The following is a 9,983-nucleotide window of genomic DNA, read 5'->3' on the forward strand; positions in this document are numbered from 1 at the left end:
ATGATATGTTTGCTCTTGCCTTGTCCAACTTCTACTTTTTTAAATTCACCTGAAGCATAATAGATTTTATTTCAACCCTTTACTTTGAATTTGTGTGAATTGCTATTGCTGTAAAAATATTTCACGTAACTGGCAAATTACTGGGTTTTGTTTTCTAATCTATTTTGCTATTGGAGAATTTAGCCTATTAAAAGACTGGGTTTGATTTTTCTCTCCATTAATTCAATTCCATTCATCAGTCAGTCAGTGAATAAGTATTATGAGCCTTCTGTGTGTCAGAAACTTCTATGTGTGCTAAGGGGCTGCTGATACAAGTACAAAGACTGAAACAAAAACTACTCACAAAGCAGAGAAAATAAACATATACTATATATTACATATATACATATGTATGTATATACATATAGATATGTTATGACACTGATTGAGATGAACCAGAGCATATTTGCTATATATGGTTATGATATACATATACACATGTATATGTATATGTGTATTTCTCTTTCTATCTCTTCCAGCTGGATTTTGTTGATAATATGAAGAAAAGCAGATGTTTAGTGTAGATTTATTTTATACCCTGCAACTTTTGCTGATGTTGTTAATTGTTTCAATTAGTTTTTTAGTGGGCTCTGTAGGGTTCTCTAACTAAACCATCACGTTACCCATAAAAAGTGATAGTTTTATTTCTTCTTTGTCTATGCTTATTCCATCAACTTTTTTCTTGTCTTATTTCCATAGCTAATATTTCTAGTACAATATTAAATAGTAACAGTGATAATATTTCTTCTTTATCTATGATTATTCCATCAACTTTTTTTCTTGTCTTATTTCCATAGCTAATATTTCTAGTACAATATTAAATAGTAGCAGTGATAATGGGCATCCTTGCTTCTACCCTGATTTTATTGGAAAGGCTTCCAGTTTACCTCCATTACAGGTAATGCTTGCTCTTGATTTTAGATAGATACTTCTTAACACTTTAAGAAAAGCTCCATTCATTCTTATTCTTTCTGATGTTGTTTTCTTTTTAAACAAGAATGGATATTGTATTTTGTCAAAAACTTTCTCTGCACCTATTGAAATAATCATATGATTTTTGTTGCTTTTTATTAGTATCATCAATTATGCTTATAGTTTTCCTAATATTAAACCAGCACTGCATTCCTAGTGTAAATCTACCCTGAATATAGTATATGATCTTTCTGACACATTACTGTAATCTCTTTGTTAATATTTTATTTTAAAATTTTGCAACAATATTCATTAAAGAAATTGGTCTACAATTTTCTTTCCCTGTTTTGACTCTTTCTGGTTTAAGTATCAAGACCACATTTGTGTCATAGAAAGAATTTGGGTTTTATCTTCTTTTTAAGCAGTTTATGTAGTATTGGAACTAATTGTTCTTTAAATATTTGCTAGAATTTGCTTGTAAAACCATCTTTTCTTGTTGTTTTTTCCCTTTGGGAGTTCATTTATACCTCGTTCAATTTCTCTTATCTAAGATAGGATTAGTTGGTGTTCTACTTCCTCTTCTGTTAATCTGGACAATTTATATTTTTCTAAATATTCATCCATTTCATTTAGATTGTCAGTTTTCGTGGCATATAGTTGGTCAAAGTAGCTCCTAATAATTGTTTTATGCTGTGAATTCACCTCTTTCATTTTTGATGCTGGTATTTTGTTTTTCTTTTTTCTTTTTAAAAATCAAATTAGTGAATAGCTTATCTATTTATTGTGTGTTTTTTAAACCAGCTCCTGGTTTCATTTGTTAGTTAAATGATTTTTTAAAAAATTTTCCATAGAGGAGAGATTAATTTTGGTGTTTAATTGGAAGTTTTGTGGTTTGTTTGTTTTGGTTTTCTAGGGTCTTTTTTTAGTTGCATGCCCAATTCATTGATTTGCTCTTTCTTTTATTGATGTAAACATTTGTATAGATACATACACACACATATATTCCCCTAAGTACTGTTTTGGCTGCATCCAGCAAATTTGCATATGTTGTCTCTTTGTCACATTCACAGTTCTAATTGCTGGGTATTTCCTTCCATCTTATTCTCTTAGGCTTTTCTCTCTCTCTTTTTTTTAACTTAGTCCTCTCTTTGAGTCTGTTTTGTCCTTTGGTTCTAAGATATTTGAATAGTTTTCCTTTGTAATTTCTTGAAATATGATATCTATACTTTTTTTTTGTTCATGGCTTTCAAGTAGTCTAATGATTCTAAAATTATCTCTCCCCAACCTATTTTCCAGGTCAGTTGTTTTTACTAAGAGATATTTCACATTCTCTTTTACTTTTTCCATCATTTAACTTTGTATTATTATTCCTTGATATTTTATCACATTATTGGCTTCCATTTAGTCAATTTTCATTTTTCAAAGAGTTATTTCCTTCAATGAGGTTTTGAACCTATTTTACTAAGCTATTCTTTTTTCATAACTTGCTTGCATATCTCTCATCCCCCCCAACATTTTCCTTTTGTCACTCTTATCTGGCTTTTAAAATTTTTTTTACTCTTTTTAAAAATCTCTTTAAACTTCTAGGAATTCTTGTTAGGCTCAAGTCCAATCTGCATTTTTCTTTGAGACTTCTCTTGTAGATGATTTCAATTCATTCTCTTCTTCTTTCCGTGTCTTGAGCTTCCCCTAGTAGCTCTTTATGGTTGAGTTCTTTTTTGTTTACTTCCTCCTTCATGTCTACTTCTTTATTTGGGATTTTGTGTTAGTTTTGGGGGGTTGCTCCCTTCAGGGGTAGGGGGAGATGTCTGGCCTGACTTTCTACTATAGGTCAATCTGTGGGCCTGCAAGTTTTCAGTGTTTTTAAAGTGGTATGATCCAAGGAGAGGTCTGTTCACTGCCTTCCTGTTTTGAGAACTGCAAATTCTTGACCCAAGTTTGAATCTGTTGGCTTGTATGTGGTTGAATTTCAACCAACAGTAGATTGCTGCTGGATTCAGTCACTGTTAACCAGCTCAGAGGCTCTTTAAGTTTGTTTTGTTTTGTTTTGTTTTTTAAAATATTTATTTTTTAGTTTTCAACATTCACCTTTATAAGACTTTGAGTTTTAAATTTTGTCCCCCTCCTTCCCCTCTCTCCTCCCTGAGACAGCATGCAATCTGATATTGGCCATACATGTACTATCATGTTAAACATATTTCCTTTGCAAGTTCATTGTAACTGAACTGCTAGCTCCCCTTTGCTCTTGGCCTCCCACCCTGGGTATTGCACTGTAGGCTTATGCCTGAGCTAAAGGCTTTAGTAGTCAACTGAGTCACTCCTGTGCTCCTTAGCCCCCCACCAAGTTTCCAGAATTTGTTTTGTGCCCAATACTCACCTGGGTTCCTTTGCTTGGTCAAATTTCACTCCTCTCCACCCTGGATCTATAACCTAGAACTGAGTAATGGGCAACAGAGCTGCCAGACTGCCCATTCCTGCTCCTGCCAGCCCAGGAGTCCTCAGGGCTCTCTTTCTGCCTCAGGGCTTCTTCCCTAGTACTCTATCTCAGCCCCCTTTCTGTCCCAGGGCACTGGAATGCTGCCACTGTCATTCTGGGTGTCTTACCAGCCACTACTTCAGTATCTACAGACCTCTATCTGTCCTCCTAAAGTGTTCTGGACAGGAAAAAATTACTTGCTGTGACTTTTTCTTGGCTTTCCTGTTGAGAATTCAGTCTGGCACATTTGCCAGGTTGTTGTAGAAGAGGTATGCTGGGAAAGCTAGGCAAAAATGTTTCCTCTCCACCATTTTGACTCCACTGGCCCCTTCCCCCCTCAATTTTCTTAACAAAATAGTAGATGAGGTCTTCTGCTAAGAAGAGGAAAAGGAGGAGTGGTAGTAGTGGATCTGATGAAAGAAGACTATTGGAACAGCCACTGTCAGGAGTCAATCAGGGAAGAACAGAAAGATCCCAGTACAGCCATGGGTGCCTAGCTGAAGGTAGGTATATAAATGATTTATAGTGAATGAGACGGCATAACTATGTGATTTTGTCTTGTGGTGTTTAGTAGTTGAGTCACCAAGCATTTATTATGCACCTACTATGTGCCAGCGACTGTGCCAAGCACTGGCGATATTAGGAAAGGTAAAAAAAAAGTCTCCACTCTCCAGGAACTCCCAGTCAACATGAAAATATCTGTGTATAAGCAAGATGTAGATAGGCATAAACATGTGTGTATGTGTATGTATATATGTATGTGCACATGTATATACACACATATATGATAAATTGGAGACCGTCAGAGGGAAGGCACTGTCATTAAGGTGGACTGGAAAAGGTTTCTTGCAGAAGGTAGAATTTTAGCTGAGCCTTACAGGAAGCCAGGGAAACCAGCAGGTAGAGAGACTAGGTTATAAAAGGCTTTAAAAACCAAGCAAAGGAATAGGAACAGAGAAGGCCAATGGTGGGGGTAACCCAGGGTTGGTATTTGGCAAGGCATGAGCAGCAATTCTACAGGGAGCAAGAGATTTTTGTTGTTGAGTCATTTCAGACTCTTCATGACCCCATTTGAGGTTTTCTTGGCAAAGGCACTGGAGTGGTTTTCCATTTCCTTCTCCAGCTTATTTTATAGATGAGGAATTGAAGCAAATAAGGTTAAGTGACTTGCCCATTGTCACCCAGCTGGTAAATGTCTGAGGAGGGATTTGAACTTCCTGAGTCCAGGCCCAGCACTATTCACTGAGCCATCTAGCTGCCCCAGCAAGAGATTAAAAGTTTAAAATAGTGTAGAGTTATACTGTTGAAGGGTACTATAAATCTGTGTCACTGACTTCTTTGGCCCTTGCTATCTGAAGGCTGGCTATGTTATATCTTATCCCTCCTCTAGGATTCTTCAGTATCCCTAAGTGGACTGGGAGGAGTGGAGAAGCTAGGATCTCTGCTACTGGCTCCGACCCCCAACAATTGTGTTCCCTCAAGCGTAGAGGGGAGTCCTCAGCACCCCATTTCCATTTAACTTCTTACAGTCAGATTGACTTTTACAAAGGAATTTTTACTTCATAAGGAGTAGTAACAAATATACACACAGCTTAGCTCAGTTCCTATAGAGCACGGTCCAAGCTCCGAGCCTACAACCTCTCTCAAGCTTGAGTCCCAGGCATCCTGACTGGCTCCCCTGCCAGACTGGCTGGCTGCAACATCCTTGCCTACAGACCTAGCTCTGAGGCCTTCACCATGGCTCGAGCTCCTCCAGGCAGCTAAAAGTGAAAAGGATGGAAACAGGAAAGAAACAAACCCTGCCAGGCCCATTTCTCAGAGAAGCAGTAAAAGGGGAGGGGAAATAACCCTCCCCCGCCAACCAAGGTTCAGATCATGGTGCCCTTGTTGTGGATGAACTGCGATCTTCACCCTCTGGACACAATAGGAACGAGAAAGATTATCCCAGCCTGGCCAGTTTTTAACAGCATAGCCCTCATCCCTGATGTAGCCTATTTTGGCTGTGACCAATCAAAGGAAGCTATGCCCACCCATGTGGTAGGGGAATTCAGGAAAGCAGGATGCTCCATGTTGGAGATGTGGGCACAAACAGGCAAGGCCCTTTACAGATCTCCCTGTTTGAAATTTGCCATCCCCAGCAAATAAGCAGGGATACTTTTTTTTTTAAACACAGTCCTTGTCCCAAATTCAGAACAGTTCTCTGTGGTCTCTGGGGAGGCATAAGCAGTGTCCGTTCACTTGTTCCCCCCACCCCCACCCCGTGTCATACAGTAAGGTCTTAAAATAGCCAGTGTTGCATGATGTTATACAGTCACTACATGTACAGATGAAAATCACAATTATCTGTAAATACAAAGCTTTTCAGATGCAACAAAACAAGGAACATTACACAAAGTGTGCCAAATATTTCTGCTTGCTTAACCTTAGCCCTATAGGGCACATCCCAACCCACAGGCAAAGATAACTGGCTTCCCATCTCAGATGGAAACCCGGTCCACACTGAGCTTTCCAAACTACATGGAGTTTTTCCCATAGGGATTTGGGGTATGGAGTCAACTCAGGGTCACGACTTTCTCATACGAGAAAACTATATTGGGTGGAACCTCTTCCAATGAGTCCCTCAGTGTATAAGGCAACCCAACTGTGGTATGGAGAAAAAGTCTTCCTTTCTGGACAGAGTACACCAAAATTCTCTAGAGATCCCCTCTGTACCATAGGCAATCCCCATAAAGGTCCAGGCAACTTCCTCAGGATCCTTATTCCAAAAGCCACTCAAAATTCCCTGCTAGGAAAACCAGATGGAATTGTAAACACACTTATTAGGACAAGAGAATTTCGAGAAGGCTTAGTTAAAGAAGTAGAAAAGTATGCCAGCTGCTTGTGGATTTTAGGCATAGACATCTCACCCGAGGAAGCTGTAGGGCATATTTCTTTCACAGAAGGGAAGCAGCCTAGGTAGGGTCATGCAAAAAAGAGCAATATGAACATTTCACCTTGGCAGCTGAGATCTAAAGGATTCCAGATTTCTCACATCAAACTGAAAATCAGTACTCAGTGACACAGAATGTATCAGTATGGTAAGACTTATCAGAATTCAATAATATACACATATCAGTATTTAAACAGTCAAGCAATCAACAAATTAGAAGTTTATAAAATTGCACCAATGAAATTGATTTGTAAGGGAACGTACACTGGGGGGAAAATCGATTGTACATTTATAGCCTTAAAAAGTTAAAAAAAAGTTTTTTTAGTATTATGCAGTCTAGGATATCTAAAATAAAAAAAAAATCCCAGGGAGAGCATCTCTCCAGGGATCCCCTCAAAAGCAAAGGGCCACAGCCCTAGACACTTGACGGCTGACTAGCTTTATGACCCTGGGCAAGTCACTCAACCCTGTTATCTTGCCCCCCCCCCAAAAAAATAGCAAAGGACCCAATTTTATCCCAGACAAGGCGCCACTTGTAACACTGACCACCCTGGCCTCTAGCACCAAAAGGTCACGTATGTTACCTTTCACCTCTCTCCCAGGGTTCTCCAGTACTCTTAAGAGGGCTGGGGGCACGTGTTTTGGCTCTTTGCCATTGGCCCCAGTATTCACTGGAGCCAGCGGTGTTCCCTTAAATGTAAGGTGTCCCCTTCATCCCAGTACAGTACTAACTACGCAGTCAGATGAGCTTTTACAGAAGAATATTTATTTCAAAAGGTATAGTAGTAAATGTACAAGCATCTTAGTTCAGTTCCCATAGATTGTTGTCCGACTCTCCGTGATCCCATTTGGGGTTTTTTTGTGGTTTGCCATTTTCTCCTCTAGCTCATTTTACAGGTGAGGAAACTAAGGCAAACCGGGCTAAGTGACTTGACCAGAGTCATAGAGCTACTAAGTGTCTGAGGCAAAATTTGAACTCATGTCCTCCCGACTCCATCCCTCTATCCACTACCCCACCTGGCTGCCTCAGTGCCTACACAGTGTAGTCCTAAATTCCAAGTCCAAAACTCTCCTCAGGCTCAAGTCCCAAGCACTCTGGTTTATCAGGATTTCCCTGCCAGGCTGGCGGGACACAGCAGAAAAAAAGAGAAACTATCCCAGTCCGGCCAGTTTTAAAGATACGGCTTATTCGGATCAAAAGAGGATACAATTCAGGAAAGCTGGGTACCTCAATGTTAGCAGGTCCGTGAATGGACAGGCAAGCCCCTTTACAACTCTAAATCAAGCCTATGAGTGGAAGAAAGTAAGACCAGAGGAGGGGCAATGAACCAGGAGAATAAGAAAGGGGAGACTTACTGGAGAATGCGTTAATAAGAAAGAGGCAGAGAAGATGGAGGAATAAAGCATTAGGTGTTATGTCACCCAGTTCTCAAGTTGCATCCCTCCCCACTTCCACCCCAGGGGAATGTAAGCTTGTGGACAAGAATTCCTCTTTGTTTTACTTTCATATCCTTATCATTTATTACAATGCTTTAGATGCAATAAGTGCTTAATACATACTTGTTATATGGTACTGTTATTTTTTTTAATCATAACAAAAGGCACTATGTACTGCCTGTTCATTTTCAGTCAGCCCCCTCTGACTCTCTGCACTGATACACAGCATATCCCCTAGTCACCATCCATCGAATGTAGATAAAGCTTTATTTTGTAAAGACACGGTCCTTATAACTTCCTTCTCCCTCCTGCCCATACCAAAGGAAGAGGGGCTATTGTCAGTCATCTTGACCCATGTCTTGCCACTGGACTCCGATGACTCTGGAGGAGAGAGTGAGGCTGACGACTTTTCCCGGCTCTGCCTCACTTAAATCCACTTCACTTACAAGTCAAGACATCACCCTCCTTCTTTGAGAATGAAGGATGAACAGCAACAACCAAAGGAAAATCACAGGATTCATCTTTAGCGTGTCATGTTTTATTGATGCCTTTTGTCTTTATGAAACAATAACTGTTGGAGGGAAAACAGAAAACCTCCCCTCTCATTGCGACAAAGCTAAACAAAACTGCCCCATCCAATGACCAAATCTATCGAGTTGTACAACATTCTGCTCTAGTAGTCTCCTACCTCTCTGCCGTGAGGAGGAAAGTGTGTTTCATTTTCTGTTCTGTGAGACTTTCACTGGTTTTAGAAATTACTCATTAGGCTTCCTCTTAGTGACTTTTCATTACATTACTATGTTGCTGTTCAGTCTTGACTGACTCTCTGTAACTCTATTTGGAGTTGTCTTGGCAAAGATACTGGAGTGGTTTGCCATTTCCTTCTCCAGCTTATTTTACAGATGAAGAAACTGACCAGGGTCGCAAAGCTAATAGGAGTCTAAGGTTAGATTTGACCTTCTGACTCCAGGCGCAGTATGCTATCCGCTGCACCGCCGAGTTGCCCCTTTCATTGTTATGGCTATTACATATACAGCTCTTTTGACTCTGCTTATTTTGTGGAATCAGTTCATACAAATCTTCCCGTGTTTCTCTGAATTTGTCATAAATTATGTTGATAATTTCTTACCAAAAATAATATTCCATTACATTCATAGACCATGTTTTTTTCAGCCTTTCCCCAGTTGATGGGTGCCTATTTTGTTTCCAGTTCTTTGCTCTTATGAATATTTTGGTATATTTTAGATCTTTGAATTCCTTGGGGTATATTCCCAACAGCGGAATCACAGATTAAAAGGGGTGTCCTGGTAAATGTTTAGCTCTCCAAAAACACAAGCTACACTTTAAGTTTAATCTGCATTAGTGACATTTTCTCCATCACTTTCTTAGTCAGCAAAACAATAGAGAATCCACAAAACAGTCAATCAAGCCCTGGTTTAGAGCATTTGCTGATTTGCAAGGTGTCAATGCTCACACTGAAAATCTAGTGAACTGGTAAGATCCAGCTCCAGCACCCCTGACAGTTTAGTCAGTTTTCTTGAAAAATACTAAATTGGTATCCAGAATGGTTGAACCAATTGAGCTGTCTTCCTAGAGACTCTCCAGTATCAACTGTGCCCATGGTTTTATAATCTTTGCCAGTTTGCAAGTTGTGAGATGAAAACTTAAAGTTGTCTTAATTTGCATTCCTTTTCACTATTAGTAACTTGGAGTGCATTTTCAAATAGTCATTTGCATTATCATTTGCATCAATTGCAAACTGTATTTCTTCTTTCAAAACCTTTTCATGATTTTTTTAAGCATCATCCGTTCAGGGCTTCTTATCCTTATCCTCCTTTCTCTTCCTCCACCTCACCCCCATCCCTGCCCAATCCAATCTTTCTTGAAGGGCTTCAAGGGATTCGAATTTTCCTGTTTGTATCCTTTCCAGTTTCTTCTACTTTTTCAATGTCCTTCATATCTTGTTAGCCAAGTTCAGTTTGTTCTTTGTCGTTAATGTCTACCATGTTGTAAGACCTTTGAATATTAGATATCTGTGGCTGTTATGGAAACCAGGTGGTCCCCACAACCCAGACACTGCCTGTGCAGCTCCAGCTGTCTCATCCCCACAGCAGCCATAGATACCAAATATTTAGAGGTCTTACAACATGGAAATGTGAATAAAATCTAGTATTTTTAGGAGGGAAACTA

This window comes from Trichosurus vulpecula, chromosome 2 (assembly GCF_011100635.1).
Source record: "Trichosurus vulpecula isolate mTriVul1 chromosome 2, mTriVul1.pri, whole genome shotgun sequence".
Lineage (NCBI taxonomy): Eukaryota > Metazoa > Chordata > Mammalia > Diprotodontia > Phalangeridae > Trichosurus > Trichosurus vulpecula.